General features: G+C 46.5%; 1 protein-coding gene across 1 annotated transcript in view; it reads right to left on the bottom strand.

Annotated features, from left to right (window-relative positions):
• LOC138992506 (testis-expressed protein 264-like) overlaps positions 1 to 13,816 on the bottom strand; it is an 84,302-nt gene extending 70,486 nt beyond the window's left edge. The window contains exon 1 of the mRNA XM_070391359.1: positions 13,683 to 13,816. The gene's annotated coding sequence lies outside the window, so the exon portion shown is untranslated. The remainder of the gene's footprint in view (positions 1 to 13,682) is intronic.
• Between the last annotated feature and the right edge of the window lie 367 nt (positions 13,817 to 14,183).

The raw sequence follows: 14,183 nt of genomic DNA, 5'->3' as shown, positions 1-14,183 counted from the left end.
CCCATCAGCAACTAAGCCCATGATGTAATTTTGCTTTCCAAAAGTTGTCTTCCTCTGGCCTGCCTCTAACCTGGACAGGAAGTAACCAACTTTTAAGTAAGATCTGAAAATAGCCACAGCATGTGCAGGGAATTATTGGAGAGGAACTTCAGTGAAAGGAAGGAGATCTGATCCGTGGAGGACAAGCTGATACTCTGGGTTCTCTACCAGCTGGTAACTAACCCCCCCACATCTGGGCCTTTTCCAGGGTGGGGGGAGTCAACACTTTCATTACCTGCAAACTTAGCAATCAGTGAGACGATCACAAAAAGTACTACCAAATGCTTCAGCCCAGAAAAGAGTTAAGAAGAAATAACCCTTCTCTGCAAAATGATAAAGCAGATGCTATGGTACCACTGCTACATTCTGATGACTTTTGATAAACACACTGGGCACAGAGTGGAATGGGGGGACGGGGCGGGGGACATGGAGAACATGACTTCCAACAACCCAAGAGGTTCTTTTACTGAAGCGCACACTCTCTGTGCCCCGGCATAAAGAGGCTCTGAGATCTTGGATCAGGTTGTTCTTGAAGCTTCAGAGAAGAACAGAAGTGATGACTGAGAACCAATACTTGGAAAGCTCTTACATTGTATGAAACCAGAACCATTACTTAAGGCTGCAGCCTCCTAGGGAACTAGTCAACAAAGAACACTGAACGGCAATAGAGGTCAATTTTAAAAAGGAGGGAAAAGATGGTTCAGCACAGAGAGCTCCAACATTTCAAATGCCAAAATCAGAAAAAAAAATTCAGGCTGTTTTTAATAAGTTACATCCCTCATGTCAGAAGTTGACTCATACCTACAAGTTATTAAAATTGACAAAACAGCTCATCACTGTGGAAGATTTGGTGGTCTTTGGAATGTCTCCATCTAGAATCACAGCTCTAAATATTCAGCTCTACAAAAACTTATTAAACAACTACCTTCTACTGGGAACACAAAGGTAAAGAGCCAAGGTCAGGTGAAGCATTAAGAGGAGTTCAGCTCTAGCTGGTTTGGCTCAGTGGATAGAGTGCCAGCCTGTGGACTGAAAGGTCCTGGGTTCGATTCCTGTCAAGGGCACATGTGCCTCTTGAAGGCTCAATCCCCACCAGGAGGCATGCAGGAGACCACCGATCAATGATTCTCTCTCATCATTGATGTTTCTATCTCTCTCTCCCTTCCACTCTGAAATCAATAAAAATAAAGAGGAGTGCAGTCCAAAGTGAGTTTTGAAGAAAGAGTTGAACAGAGGTAACTGGCAGGAAGGATGACAGGAGACTAGCTGTGTGGACTGGGGAAGAGGCAGGAAGAGTTCCAAGATAGGGAACTCGATAAACAATGTTTCAGAGACAAGAGAGCAGAATGTGTCCAAGGAAACCCATGAAGGCTGTATTACTGTGGCCTAAAGGACGAGTGTAGTGGAAGAGTAGAAGAGCAGCTGGAGAAGTCACAGGCCAAGGTCAGGGAGCACCCTAAATACAAGCTGGGGAGGCCGGCTTTTATCCTACGAGCAGGACCAGAATGACACGGTCAGACCTGTCTTTTATAAAGATCACTCTGCACCACAGCTATATGCTGTTTCACACTGTAAACAGATTCCAGCTCATTTTCAGTGTCTCATGGGCAAGTCACTTAACCTCTCCCAGCCAGTGTCCTCACCTGTAAAATGGAGGTCCCCTACCTTCTTTTATGAAGAGGATCAGGTGGTAAGTGAATAGAAGTGTAAACTGTACTATGACGATACACAGCTCAGTGTTCAGCACACTGTATGTATTGAAAAAATAGTCTGGGAGGAAAACGTGCTATAAGGCATGAAGCAGATGGAATAAGAGAAGGAAACAGTAGCCAGTTTCCAAGCCAGAGGAAAGGCCAGGTTTGAGAACTGAGGAGATAAAATATCAGGGCTAGTGAAGTGCTGCTCTCCTCGAGGCCATGAGAGTAAAAGACCGTGGTTTCTCTTCCAGGTCCCCCTGCAGGGCCTTGGGAGCTGCTGTCACCTCCTGCCGCACTGCTGAGAGCGGGTACGTCATGAGTGGGAGCTCTTTGGCATCAGAGGGACCCAGGTTAAGGGCTCCACTTACTGGAGCAAACTGCTTACCTTCTCCTCATCTGGGTACTGACACCTGCACTTCAGGGGTTGTGAGGGTTCACGCAACATATGACCCGGCAACATAATAAGCATCAATAACGTAGCACAACGCCAACAAGTCCCACATGGATGTGAAACGTATTTTACAATGTCTCTCATGAAAGCACTAAGCCTTCTCACAGCTCCAGCCCGTCTGGAACCTGGGAGCCGACACCCAGTACATCAGCATGCTGGCTCTCAGAGAGACAACTGAGGATGCGCTTAGGGAGAGCTTGTTTTTATTTCCAGTATGTGTGTAACAGCTTTCCCCATATTTTGCGCTATCTGGTTTCTAAACAAATAAAACCGGTTTTGGGGAGCTCATCTCTGGAGACAGCAATTGGGATACTGTACAGTTTTACCCAAAAGTTAAGTAAAAACTTGGCCCCAAGCCCAGAAAACAGGCATTCCTCCCAGACAAAACTGGATAAACCCAGCCTACAAACAATGAGTGGAGAAAACAGTCCAGAGGGAAGAACCCACAGCCAGCCGCGCTGAAGGGCCCTCCGGTAGTCCGGAAGGAACCAAGTAGGGCTCTGGATCGGATCGGTTCAGATCTGAAGCAGTCGGGTGGGGCAGAAGTTAAGCGACTGTAAGACACCAAAGTTACTAAATGGAAAGTGTCTGGGACATAGAGATTCTCCTGTTCAGCCAGACATAAGGTTTATGGAAGCATTAAGAACCAAATGCTCTACCCACATTAAGATCCAGACTCATTGTGACTAAGGCAGCTGGGGACATAACCCGGGGAAGGTAGAATATCAGCAGAGACAAAATTTAAACACATTAAATGTGGAAGAGTAACAGTTCCCACTTCAACAGGCTACTGTGTTGATGCTGCTGTTTCAGATTTGATTTCTCCTAAGGAATGTATCATTTGGATACTTCACAAGGCATTATTTGCTACTTTTACTTATGAAATAGCAAGAGAAGTGAATCTTCAAGGGACAAAAACTTGCTAAAATGCCCTTGAAATGGAATTGTTCTGTAAGATGCTGCCATAGCACATGGTTTTGATTTAAAAAAAAAAAAAAATCAAGCTTCTAAAAAACAAACCAAAAAATAAATGAAATCAAGCTTTTTAATACACAATCTGAAATAGCCACTGCAGAGTCAGTAGATGAAAAGCGAGTCCACAGGGGCCATCTCTCAGTCTCTCATGAAGGAATCTGGGCTGAGAGCACCGTTTGGGTCAATTGGTGAATTCAAATTTGCCCTACTCAGAGCATGCCAAACAAACCTGGTGAAGTTCATGAACAAAGCTCCCAACATGAGAAGCAGATGACTCTGCCAAGGAGGCTTCTGACCTACTAGAGAAGAGCCTTTCTGAGAACACAGATACAGCAGAGCAAATTTCAGGAGGTTTTTTTTTTAAAAGAATTAACACTTCAAAATGGTGAAATGTATGGTAAATTATATTTCATAAGGAAGGAAAGAAAGTTAAACTAAGGCTCTACAAGACAGGGAAAATAATTTTGCCTGAAGAGGTTGGTGAAGGCTTCCCAGAGGAGGCGGCAGACCTGACTGTTACAGGACAAACAGAGCTTTCCTTCAGGAGAGTGATGACATCATCAAGGAGAGGGAGGATTCGTGCCGAAGTCAGTTCTGTGGGATCAGAGGCTGGGGAGTAAATGGGAAACAGACTGCAAGAGATGGGAAGCAGACAGGCCAGATCTTGATCCAGCAGTGCCCCAAGGACCTTGCTAAGGAGTCTGAACTTTGTTCTATACAAGGATTGGCAAATACGTGGCAGTTGGCACCACTTTTCCTGCCTGCCCGGCAGACATAACTATTATGTCACTGAGCCCTTCTCTGCTGAGCTCAAGAGTTGACTCAATATCATGTCCGTGCAATCCTCCCACAGTCCACGTGCCCTCAACAGGAGGAATCGCTAAAGGATCGCAAGCAGAGATGTAGCACTTGTTTGGGGAGCAGAACGGTGCTGTGGTTCCACATGTGCTGAGTAGGGCATTTCTGAAACCATCTTCTCACAGCTGGCAGGCATTTCAACCTGGCCAGGCGGCTCAGTTGGCTGGAGTGCTGTTCCATACACTAAAGGGTTTCAGGTTCAATTCCCCATCAGGGGAGAGGTTGTAGAAAGGCGCATTTAGGAGGCAGGCTGAGTGAGAACCAGGGTAATGCAGAATCCTAGAAGTGAAGGACAGTGTCTCCTTGGTTTTTTGTTTGTTTGTTAATCCTCACCCGAGGACATTTTTCCATTGACTTTTTTTTAAAAAAGATACTAGAGGCCTGTTGCAAGAAAAGATTCATGCAATAGGCCTTCCCTTCCCCTGGCTGCCGGCACCGGTTTTCCTCCGGCACCCGGGACCCAGGCCTTCACTCCAGCCAGAGCCACCTTCAAGCCTTCGCTGCTCCAGCCAGAGCCGCTTTGCGCCTACGTATGCAAATTAACCGCCATCTTTGTTGGCAGTTAATTTGCATATCTTGCTGATTAGCCAATGGGAGGTGTAGCGAAGGTATGGTCAATTACCATGTTTGTCTATTATTAAATAGGATAGAAACATTGATAAGAGAGAATCACTGATCAGCTGCCTTCTTCATGCCCCACACTTTGGATCAAGACCGCACTCGGGCATGTGCCCTGACCGTGAATCGAACCATGACCTCCTGGTTCATAGGTCATCACTCAATCACTGAACCACACCAGCTGGGCTATTTTCTTTTTCTTTTTTTTTTTTTTAGAAAGAGTGGAAGGGAAGGGGAGAAACAGAGAGAGAGAAACATTTATGTGAGAGAGAGACATTGATTAGTTGCCCCCGCCCGCACCTCACCCAGGGCTAGGGATTGAGCCCAAAACCAAGGCTGTCTTGATTGCCTCCTCTTTGAACACATACATGTTCAATAAATATCTGCTGGGTGGGTGGATGGATGGAGACAAAGACCCCAAAAAATGTTTGAGCCCCTTTTAGGTGAACTACTTCGCTAAGCACTTTATGTGAGAGTAAACAAGGTAGACTCACAACACTATGAGTTAGCATTACCATCACTCTCCTCCCTACATTTCAAGATGAGAAAACAAGCTTCTGAACTGCCCAAGTTAAAGAGCAGTATCAGGGAAACAGCCTGAGTGCCCATCAGTAGATGAGTGGATTAAAAAACTGTGATACATCTACACAATGGAATACTACGCTGCGTTAAAAAAAGAGTTCTTACCATTTGCAACAGCATGGATGGAACTGGAGAGCCTTATGCTAAGTGAAATAAGCCAGTCAGAGAAAGATAAATATCACATGATCTCACTCATTTATGGAATATAATGAACAACATAAACAAACAAAAACAGATCCAGAGACAGAGAAGCACTGATCAGACCGTCAAACCTCAGAGGGAAGGTAGGGGAGGGTGGGGGTAAGGGAGAAGAGATCAACCAAAGGACTTATATGCAAGCATATAGGCCTAACCAATGGACAGACAACAGGGGGGTGAGGGCATGATTGGGGGTTGGAGAGTAATGTGGGGATAAGGACACATATATAATAACTTAATAAAGAAATTTTAAAAAAATAAAATAAATGAAGTAATAGATATAAAAAAAAAGAGCAGTATCAGAGCTAGGATTGCAAATCAAGTCCTCACTATTAAGGAAACATTGTTAATTTTTATTAGGGTAGAAAATAGCAAGGTAAATGTTTAAAAAGAAAATGTTTTTATTAGAGACACACACTAAGTGACAATGTCTGAGGTTTAGCCAAAAATAAATTTTTTTAAAAGTGGGGAGGATAGCCTGGCCAGTGTGGCTCAGTGGTTGAGCGTCTACCTATGAACCTGGAGGTGAACGGTTCGATTCCTGATCAGGGCATATGCCAGGGTTGCGGGCTCGATCCCCAGTAGGGGGCATGCAGGAGGCAGCCGATCAATGATTCTCTCTCATCATTGATGTTTCTATCTCTCTCTCCCTCTCCCTTCCTCTCTGAAATCAATAAAAATATTAAAAAGAAAAAGTGGGGAGGATAACTGAACGAAAAAAATTGGGGCAATGTTGATAATTGTGGAAATTGGGTACATGGGGCTCATAATACTGCACTCCCTACTGTTGTGTGTGTTTGAAATTTTCCATAATAGTAAGTCTACTCATGTGCAGCTTCCCTCGCTGCAGAGATGGCAGGCAGTGGGGTGTTGGTCAAACCAAGGGAGAAAAAATATCAAGGAAAACAATCTTTGTCCAGGCAACGAGGAATTCACCTCAGAGATGATGTGCAGGAGAAAAACAGGACCAGAAACCAGACCAAAGAATCAAGAGACATAGATAAAGCAGGTGGTAAGAAAATGGCAGTAAAAGTGCATTTTGGATAAAAGAGACAGGGAAAGGAAGGAGGGGCTAGAGCAGCACAGGAGGCCCAGAGCCAGCAAAGTCACTATGGTTCCCCCTTGTATATCAGTAAAAACAAAAAGGGGAGAGGAGGAGGGTAGAAAGAAGCTAGAAGGAGAAACTGATTAATAAATCAATTGATCAATCAATTAATACTAGTATATATGAAATAAACACATGACAAATGCTCATCCTCCTCAACGAGGAAATGTAAATTATTAGTTATCTATGCTCCAAATTGGCAAAGATTAAAAATATTGATAGTGTTTCAGTGCTAGAGGAGAAATATAAATTGATACAATATTTACTGGGTAATATCTAGCAAAATTTTAAACCTGCTGTAGGAAATGAGAACCTGAGGGGCAGAGAGAGCTCAACTCAAGTGAGACGGTGCAAACTGCTGGCAACCAAGACATCCCATTGTTCACAGCAGAATCCTTGACACAGAAATTCCAGTTGCAGGATTTTATTTAAGTATGTATACAAAGTGTAAAAACAGGTATACATGTATACAAAGAGGTATACAAAGCAAAGATACATATCTTCAAGGATGCTTTAACTACAAATAAAACAAATGTCTAACACTAGAGACTAAAAAATTGATGCAAGTATACAATGTAATACTATGTATTATTAAAAGATATGATTTTTTAAAAAAAGATATGATTGATATGTGTCCTAAACTTGGGAAAATAAAAAGCATTAAATGGGGGGGAAGCAAGTTACATAAGAGTAGATACACGGTGATTCCCATTTCTGCAAAGAGGATTTCTCTCTCTCTCTGTCTCTCTCTCTCTGTCTCTCTCTCTCTCACTCTCTCTCTCTCTCTCTCTCTCTCTCTCACACACACACACACACACACACACACATTAGCATACACAGTGAGGGGGGGGAATGTGGATAAATGCAGACCAAATTCTTAATAGTAGTTAACGAGAATTATGGATTATTTTCCTTATATATATTTCTGCTTATGTATAACTCTCATCGATGGTGCTCTAAAACCTTAGCTGGGTGCTAATACCTCCAATGTGCCTAAGCTGACTAAAGTTGCCCATGTTTTTATTGCTTCTAATTTATATTGTAACAACTTCCTTCTCAACATCTCAACTGCTTGCAAAAAGACTTGTTAACAGTTGCTTGCCACATTTAAAGTGCCTTATGCTTTGTCTCAGTGTCCTTTTTATCTCATATCAATGTTTATCTTTAATCGAACTACAGTTACTTTCCTGCTTTCCTTTTCTGCAGCCTGTTACCTTTGTCATCTATGTAGCTTTGTTAAGGTTCCTCACATCTGGCCTTCAGTGGAATTTCTATTGTGGTCTGATCAACCATGAAAATGAAATCAAAGTAATTTAGATAGTATATTCTCTCAAGTTATTTTACCACTAAGAAGAACTGGCATAATTCCAGAACTACTAGGTTAATAACTCAGAACACACAGCCTCCGAACAGAGAATATATCAGTTTCAGTGTTAGCACATTATTAGGCTAAGCAAAAAAACTAGTAATAAGTTCAAATTCCTAAATAGCCCTAACCGGTTTGGCTCAGCGGAATAGAGCGTCGGCCTGCGGACTCAAGGGTCCCAGGTTCAATTCCGGTCAAGGGCATGTACCTTGGTGCGGGCACATCCCCAGTGGGGAGTGTGCAGGAGGCAGCTGATCGGTGTTTCTCTCTCATCGATGTTTCTAACTCTCTATCCCTCTCCCTTCCTCTCTGTAAAAAATCAATAAAATATATTTTTTTAAACATTCCTAAATAAAGTTGGGGCCAATAATCTTATAGTATCCTAAATATGATGACAGTGACCTCAGCTGAGCCTCCAAAAGGTCCATCAGCCGACAAAAGTCGCAACATCCTAGTGTTGAATCCACTACCCACTCCAGGGCTGGCCAGTATTTGTCTGGAGACCTTGTGGCCCAAATTGACTTAGTCCCACTTCTTCACACGAGGACGAAGTGCTCAGATTAGTGAGTGATGGAGATCTAGATAATGCCAGTGAAGAACTGTTACATTCTCTTCCAAAGGAAACTTCCGCAAGACCCAAAGAGGGCAAGGAACAGTCCCTGGCCTCAAAACCGTGGACATATGAAATGAGCAACACATTTTCACAGCAAAATTAAACATTGCCTTTAGCAACCTGGAAATAGAAAGACAGAGGAATGTTGTCTTTGGAAATACAAAGATCAGACTCGGCCATGAAGTCAGAACTGTCATTAGACCACTAACTCCACAGGGATGACTTCCTGTCAGTTCATGTGCTGCGGTCATTCATTTGTTCACTCAAACAACATTCACTGAGCAGCTACTCTGTGTCAGAGCACTGGATATAAAAATAAATAAGACAAAGTCCTGCCCTCAAGTAGGTCACAACCTAGGCATGGAAAACACAAAAATACTACAAGTTAAGAGTACAGTGTGATTATGAAAAAAAGCTGACCGACCACAAAGGCCATACAAAGGAGAGGTTTTCAGCTTAGTCTGAAAAGAAGCAAGGGAGGCTTTGAGGTGATGGTTGTGCCTGAAGTTCCAGTCAATTCAAGCCTGAATCAGACGAGCATGCTGGGATCTTCCAGGAGTTTACTACGGAGCCTTGAGGGCCAGAGGAACTGTGGCTGAGGAGGGAACAGACCAGAAGACACCAAAGAGGCTGGGTCATAACGGTCCTTGTGAGATGCTGACATAGAGACACACAAGGAGCCAGATGTTCATAGTATTTCAAGGCCAGAGGAATATTATTTACTTTTAACTGGAGTTAAAGACCACCTAGCACAGAGGTGGATTTGACTAAGGAAGACTAGAAGAGATTTAGAGCCAGTTATTTTGAATCCCTTACTTATTTTTCTCTTGCCTTTTTTTCCCCCACAGGGAAAAAATAAAATGAAACAAGTCTATAACAAAACCTGTGAACCTTCTGTTCATCAAAAATATTTCTGAACAGAGTGCTAGATTCTATCAAAGTAGCTCAAATTAGAGAAAGACAAATGGAGACTTTCCAACATCTGGAGCCTTCCAGGCAAAAAGACTAAAGTCAGGTCTCTGATGGCAACAGAAGCTGAAGAAACATCCAAAATAGGGGCCACAGAACACAATGCTGCTTGGCATACCCTAGCACTCTGCCAATGGGAATGCCCACTGGTCCCCAAACAAGGACATGCCCAACAGTTATGTCTGGCTTTTCCATAGGAACTTCCAGGAAAAAACCTAACCGTGCCAGGAATAACCCTGGACTTTATAGCGTGGATGGACTCTTGCCCACCATGTACCTTGACAATCCTCTCACCTGCCCAGGGTGCCAATGGGTGAACACAGTAGGCTGCCTCCCTCACCAGACAAGGAAACTGAGCCCCTCATCCCTGCACAGGACTCAGCTACACTCCTACTACTAGTACCACTGAGAACAGTGCCCGTCTCACTCACTAACTACATTAACTCCTAGCAGCAAGCCCTGACCCCCACGAAGCCCTAGGCCCTCATCTCCAGTCTTCACCACAACATGCAGAGAAGGTTGTATTAGCCCCATTTTACAGATGGGAAAAAAAATGAATAAAACAAAAAACAAGGCTGAGAGAGGTTACCAGCTTACCCAGGTCAAAAAGCAAGCAAGAGTAAGAGGTGGATGACTCCAAAGACCATGCTCTTCCCATTGTACTAAGCACCTTAGAAGTTTCCTAATAAAATAAAAACTCTAGCCCTGGCCGATTTGGCTCAGTGGATAGAGCGTCGGCCTGCAGACTGAAAGGTCCCAGGTTCGATTCCAGTCAGGGGCATGTACCTTGGTTGTGGGCACATCCCCAGTGGGAGGTGTGCAGGAGGCAGCTGATCGATGTTTCTAACTCTCTATCCCTCTCCCTTCCTCTCTGTAAAAAAATCAATAAAATATATTTTTTTAAAAATAAATTAATTAATTAATTAATTAAAAATTCTAAGCCTTCTTTCAAAAAGTTTCTCAAGTTCATCCATTTGAGCTAGAGGTAGACAAATCATTTTCTTGAGCAATCACTTTGCCTTCAAAGCAATAAATAAACCAGTTTTCATTTTCTTAGAGATATGTCAAAGAATGTATTTATTGCCCTGGCCAGTGTGGTTCAATTGGTTGAAAGTTTTCCCATGCACCAAGGGGTCGCCAGTTCAATTCCTGGTCAGGGCACATGCCAAGGTTGCGGGCTCAATCCCCAGTAGGGGGCCTGTAGGAGGCAACCCAATCCATGTTTCTCTCTCATATCCATGTTTCTCTCTCTCTTTCCCCCCCTCCCTTCCTCTCCCTGTAAAATCAATAAAATTATATATATTTTTTAAAAGAATGTATTTATCCAATTGCTTTCATTTTAAATGTCTTCATTTATTTTTGGCCAAATATAGAAGAGAGAGCAAAGAACAAAATTCCTTTCTACTAGATCAGAATAGAGATTACAATTAAAGCAAAAAAAATTCAAATATAGTTTACATTATATTTTGTGCAGTACAAATTAAGAGGCGATTTCAAATGGAGTGTCTTACCTCAACCTATTCTTCCTGTTCTAGGGGCCAGCACTCCAGGTGATCAGCAGAAACTCCCAGCCTACACAGTGAACCAGACAATGGGGTGAGCAACGCCTTCGTGCTCCCAAAACCCCAGGGGGGAGGGAAGTGGGCCAGCTTCTTGGGGAACCTGAGCACACACAGCATCTGTAAATCATGCTCATCCAGACACACAGAACCAAAATGTTTACCTTGTGGTCTGTCTACAGGAGCACTAAGTTTACAGGTGGATTTAAATCAACAATGCAAAAACAACCCCATACCAATGTGAACACATTCTAGCTCATCTTTTTCTATGGAAATATATGAAGATAATCAATGTCACTCATCAAAATCAATACTTTATAAAAACCTTATTCAACGGCTTTACTGATCAGAAGCTTGATACACCTGAATTGCTTCTTCCTTCTTAGACCTACAACCACTTCTGAACTAAGAACTACTACTATTAAAATGTCAAAAATAACAACATTGTGAAGGTGCCCAACCCAGTGCCCGGCATAATTCAACAGATACCGGTTTATGAAAGAATGAATTTCTTAAGACAGAAAATTTCAGAGACAAAGAGAAAGAATACAATTTAAGGAACATGCATATATTGTTTTTAATTAAGGGGAAAAACAATCCCCAGAACTATCAATGTAACTACAAATAGTCACAATTACCTCACATCTCCCCTGAGAATGTACTAGACTCCAGCTAGGCAGTACCTCCTACAGAGTAACCTCCTAGTGCTATGATTCTGATCCTGTTTTGTCCACATAGGGGTTGCCATCTCACCCATGGACAAGACGCCAACTTCTGCATGAATACTGCATCCAGAGCTCTGTGCACAGCTGCTGGCCTGCGAACTGGAGTTTGCACACTCCATGATGAAGAAGAGACACCATTTACAGACTAAATTCACTGAAGACAGGTAACTCTTCCAGTGGCCATGATAGTCATTAAGACTCAACAGATGTGCCCGGCTGGGGTGGCTCAGTGGCTGAGCGCTGTCCCATGAACCAGGAGGTCACAGTTCCAATCCCAGTCAGGGCCCAGGCCCGGGTTCCCACATCGATCCCCAGTAGGGGGCGTGCAGGAGGCAGCAGATCAATAATTCTCATCATGGATGTTTCTATCCCTCTCTGAAATCAATTAAAAAAAAAAAAGATCTGACAGATTCAACATAATGACTTCATTACAGTAGGAGAAAGTAAAGTTCCATGAGTGTAGGGATATAAAGAATTAAAGTTTTTATTAAATGAATTGGGTGATATCGGTGAATAAGATTATCTAGGTTTCCGGTGTCCAGTTCTATAACGACTTGTCTGTCTGTTGCCTGGTGTGTTCACCACCCACCCAGTCAAGTCTCCTTCCGTCACCGCAGAGGGGACCTGTAACAGAACTTTTAACAACGTCAACTGTTAGAGTGTCCACATCCCTCTCCGGAGCTGCCCACAGGAAGCCATGGCACTGAAGTGAGTGAAAACAAGCCTAGATTGAGATTTCTAAAAACTGAACTAAAATACAACAACAACAACAACACACACACACACAAAACAACAACTCCCCAGCGTGTACCTATACCGGGGGTCTCCGTTTGCCCATCGTTACAGGCAGCAGCCACAGGGCTGCAAAGCGAGTATGAGTCAGATTCGTGCACAAAGGACGACGAGACGGGCGCGCAGGGGAGCTCTGCATCCACCCGCCACGAAGACGCGCTGGGCTCGGGGTCCCGGCGCGATCGCTCCCAGCCCGACCTGCGAGGGAGAAGGGGGGCCGTGCGGTCCTCTACGCGGGAGCAAACTCACTCACACCCCCCGACGCCCCTTGCAGCCCCGCACCCGGCACCGCCCGCCCCGTCCGCCGGCCGCGCGGGGACGGAGGCTCGCAAACCTGAGTCACCGGCGCCCCCGCAGCCGGAGGTCAGCCTTGTCCGACGCCCCTCGGCGCGGCCCGCCTCCCTCGTGCCCCGCCCGGCGGCGCCGCCAAGCCCACCCGGAGCCCAGGCTCCCATCGCAGCAGCCCGCCGCCCCGCCGCCCTCAGCCTCCCCTGACGCTCCGGAAGCCCATGCGCCGGCGCCGGGGACCCTCCAGCGGCCACCCCCCGCCTGGGTGCCAGGGGCCGACTGGCTGCACCCGGCCGCGGAGGGAGAATCCAGCTCTTGGCTCAACCCCCGGGGCCCAGCGGGGCCCGGCCTTTCCAGGAACTAACCGCCGGTAACCTCGGGGAAGCCGAACTCCCCGCGCCTCTCCTGCCCGCACACCCGCTCGGCCAAGTTTCCCGACCGCGGGGCGCGGGGGAGACGGACGCGCCGCGCCTCGGGGTCCGCGCTCCCAGAGGCCCCCGGAATTCCGAATGCGAACCCCGCGTTCGCCCCACAATGGCCGGCCCCCAGGGCGCCAGCCCCGGGCGCTGGGAGCGAGCGCCGCCGGGGCGAAGCCCCCGTGCCTCCCTCCCCCGCTACCAACCCCCGAACCTCAGCCGCCGGGCCCGGGGCGAAGCGAAGGTCCCCCCAAGCCTCCGGCCCCTGAGTTTCCCGGGTCGGACCCAGCGCCCCAAAGCCCCGGGCTGCCGGGACCGGCTGGCTGGCTGTCCCAGGCCGCCAGGCGCCGGGGCCCAGGCCGGGTCCCCTCCGGGCCCCATTGTTGCGGGTCCCAGCGGCCGAGGGGAGCGGGGCCGGCAGCGGCACTCACCTCCGGCGCCGCGGCTCCGGGCCGCTCCGGGCCGGGCAGGGCCTCGCGCCTCGGGTTCCGCGGCGCCCGCCTCGGCGGGGTCCGGGCGGCAGGGGCGGGGGTGGCGGCCGAGGCGGGAAGCAGCCAGCCAGGCCCGGGCGCCGCGCACTGGCTCCGGCCGAGCGCCTGGCTTCTCAGGTGGCGGCGGCGCTCGCAGCCTCCGCTCGCGGTCCGCGCCTGAAAGCGTTCCTCCCGCGGCCCGCACGCCCGGGCTGTCCGGCCGGGAACACACGCCGTCGAGAGGGACGTTCCGCCGTCCTACCCTCGCGCAGGGAATGGTGCGAATTAGGTGATGAAAATAGCAGTGTGTGTTCCCAAACTCTCTGTAAGACCAGATCTGCAGAGTGGCCAAGAGAAATCGAGCAAGAAAAAGAAAGAATAGGTCCAAATCGAAAAGGAAGAAGTAAAATTATTTCTGTTCCCAGGTGACACCATCTCTTACATGTAGAAAACTCTAAAGCA

Source organism: Myotis yumanensis, unplaced genomic scaffold, assembly GCF_028538775.1.
Source record: "Myotis yumanensis isolate MYYU_CA2020_CCGP unplaced genomic scaffold, mMyoYum1.0.hap1 SCAF_14, whole genome shotgun sequence".
Taxonomy (NCBI): Eukaryota; Metazoa; Chordata; class Mammalia; order Chiroptera; family Vespertilionidae; genus Myotis; species Myotis yumanensis.
This window is presented reverse-complemented; position numbering and strand designations above follow the sequence as displayed.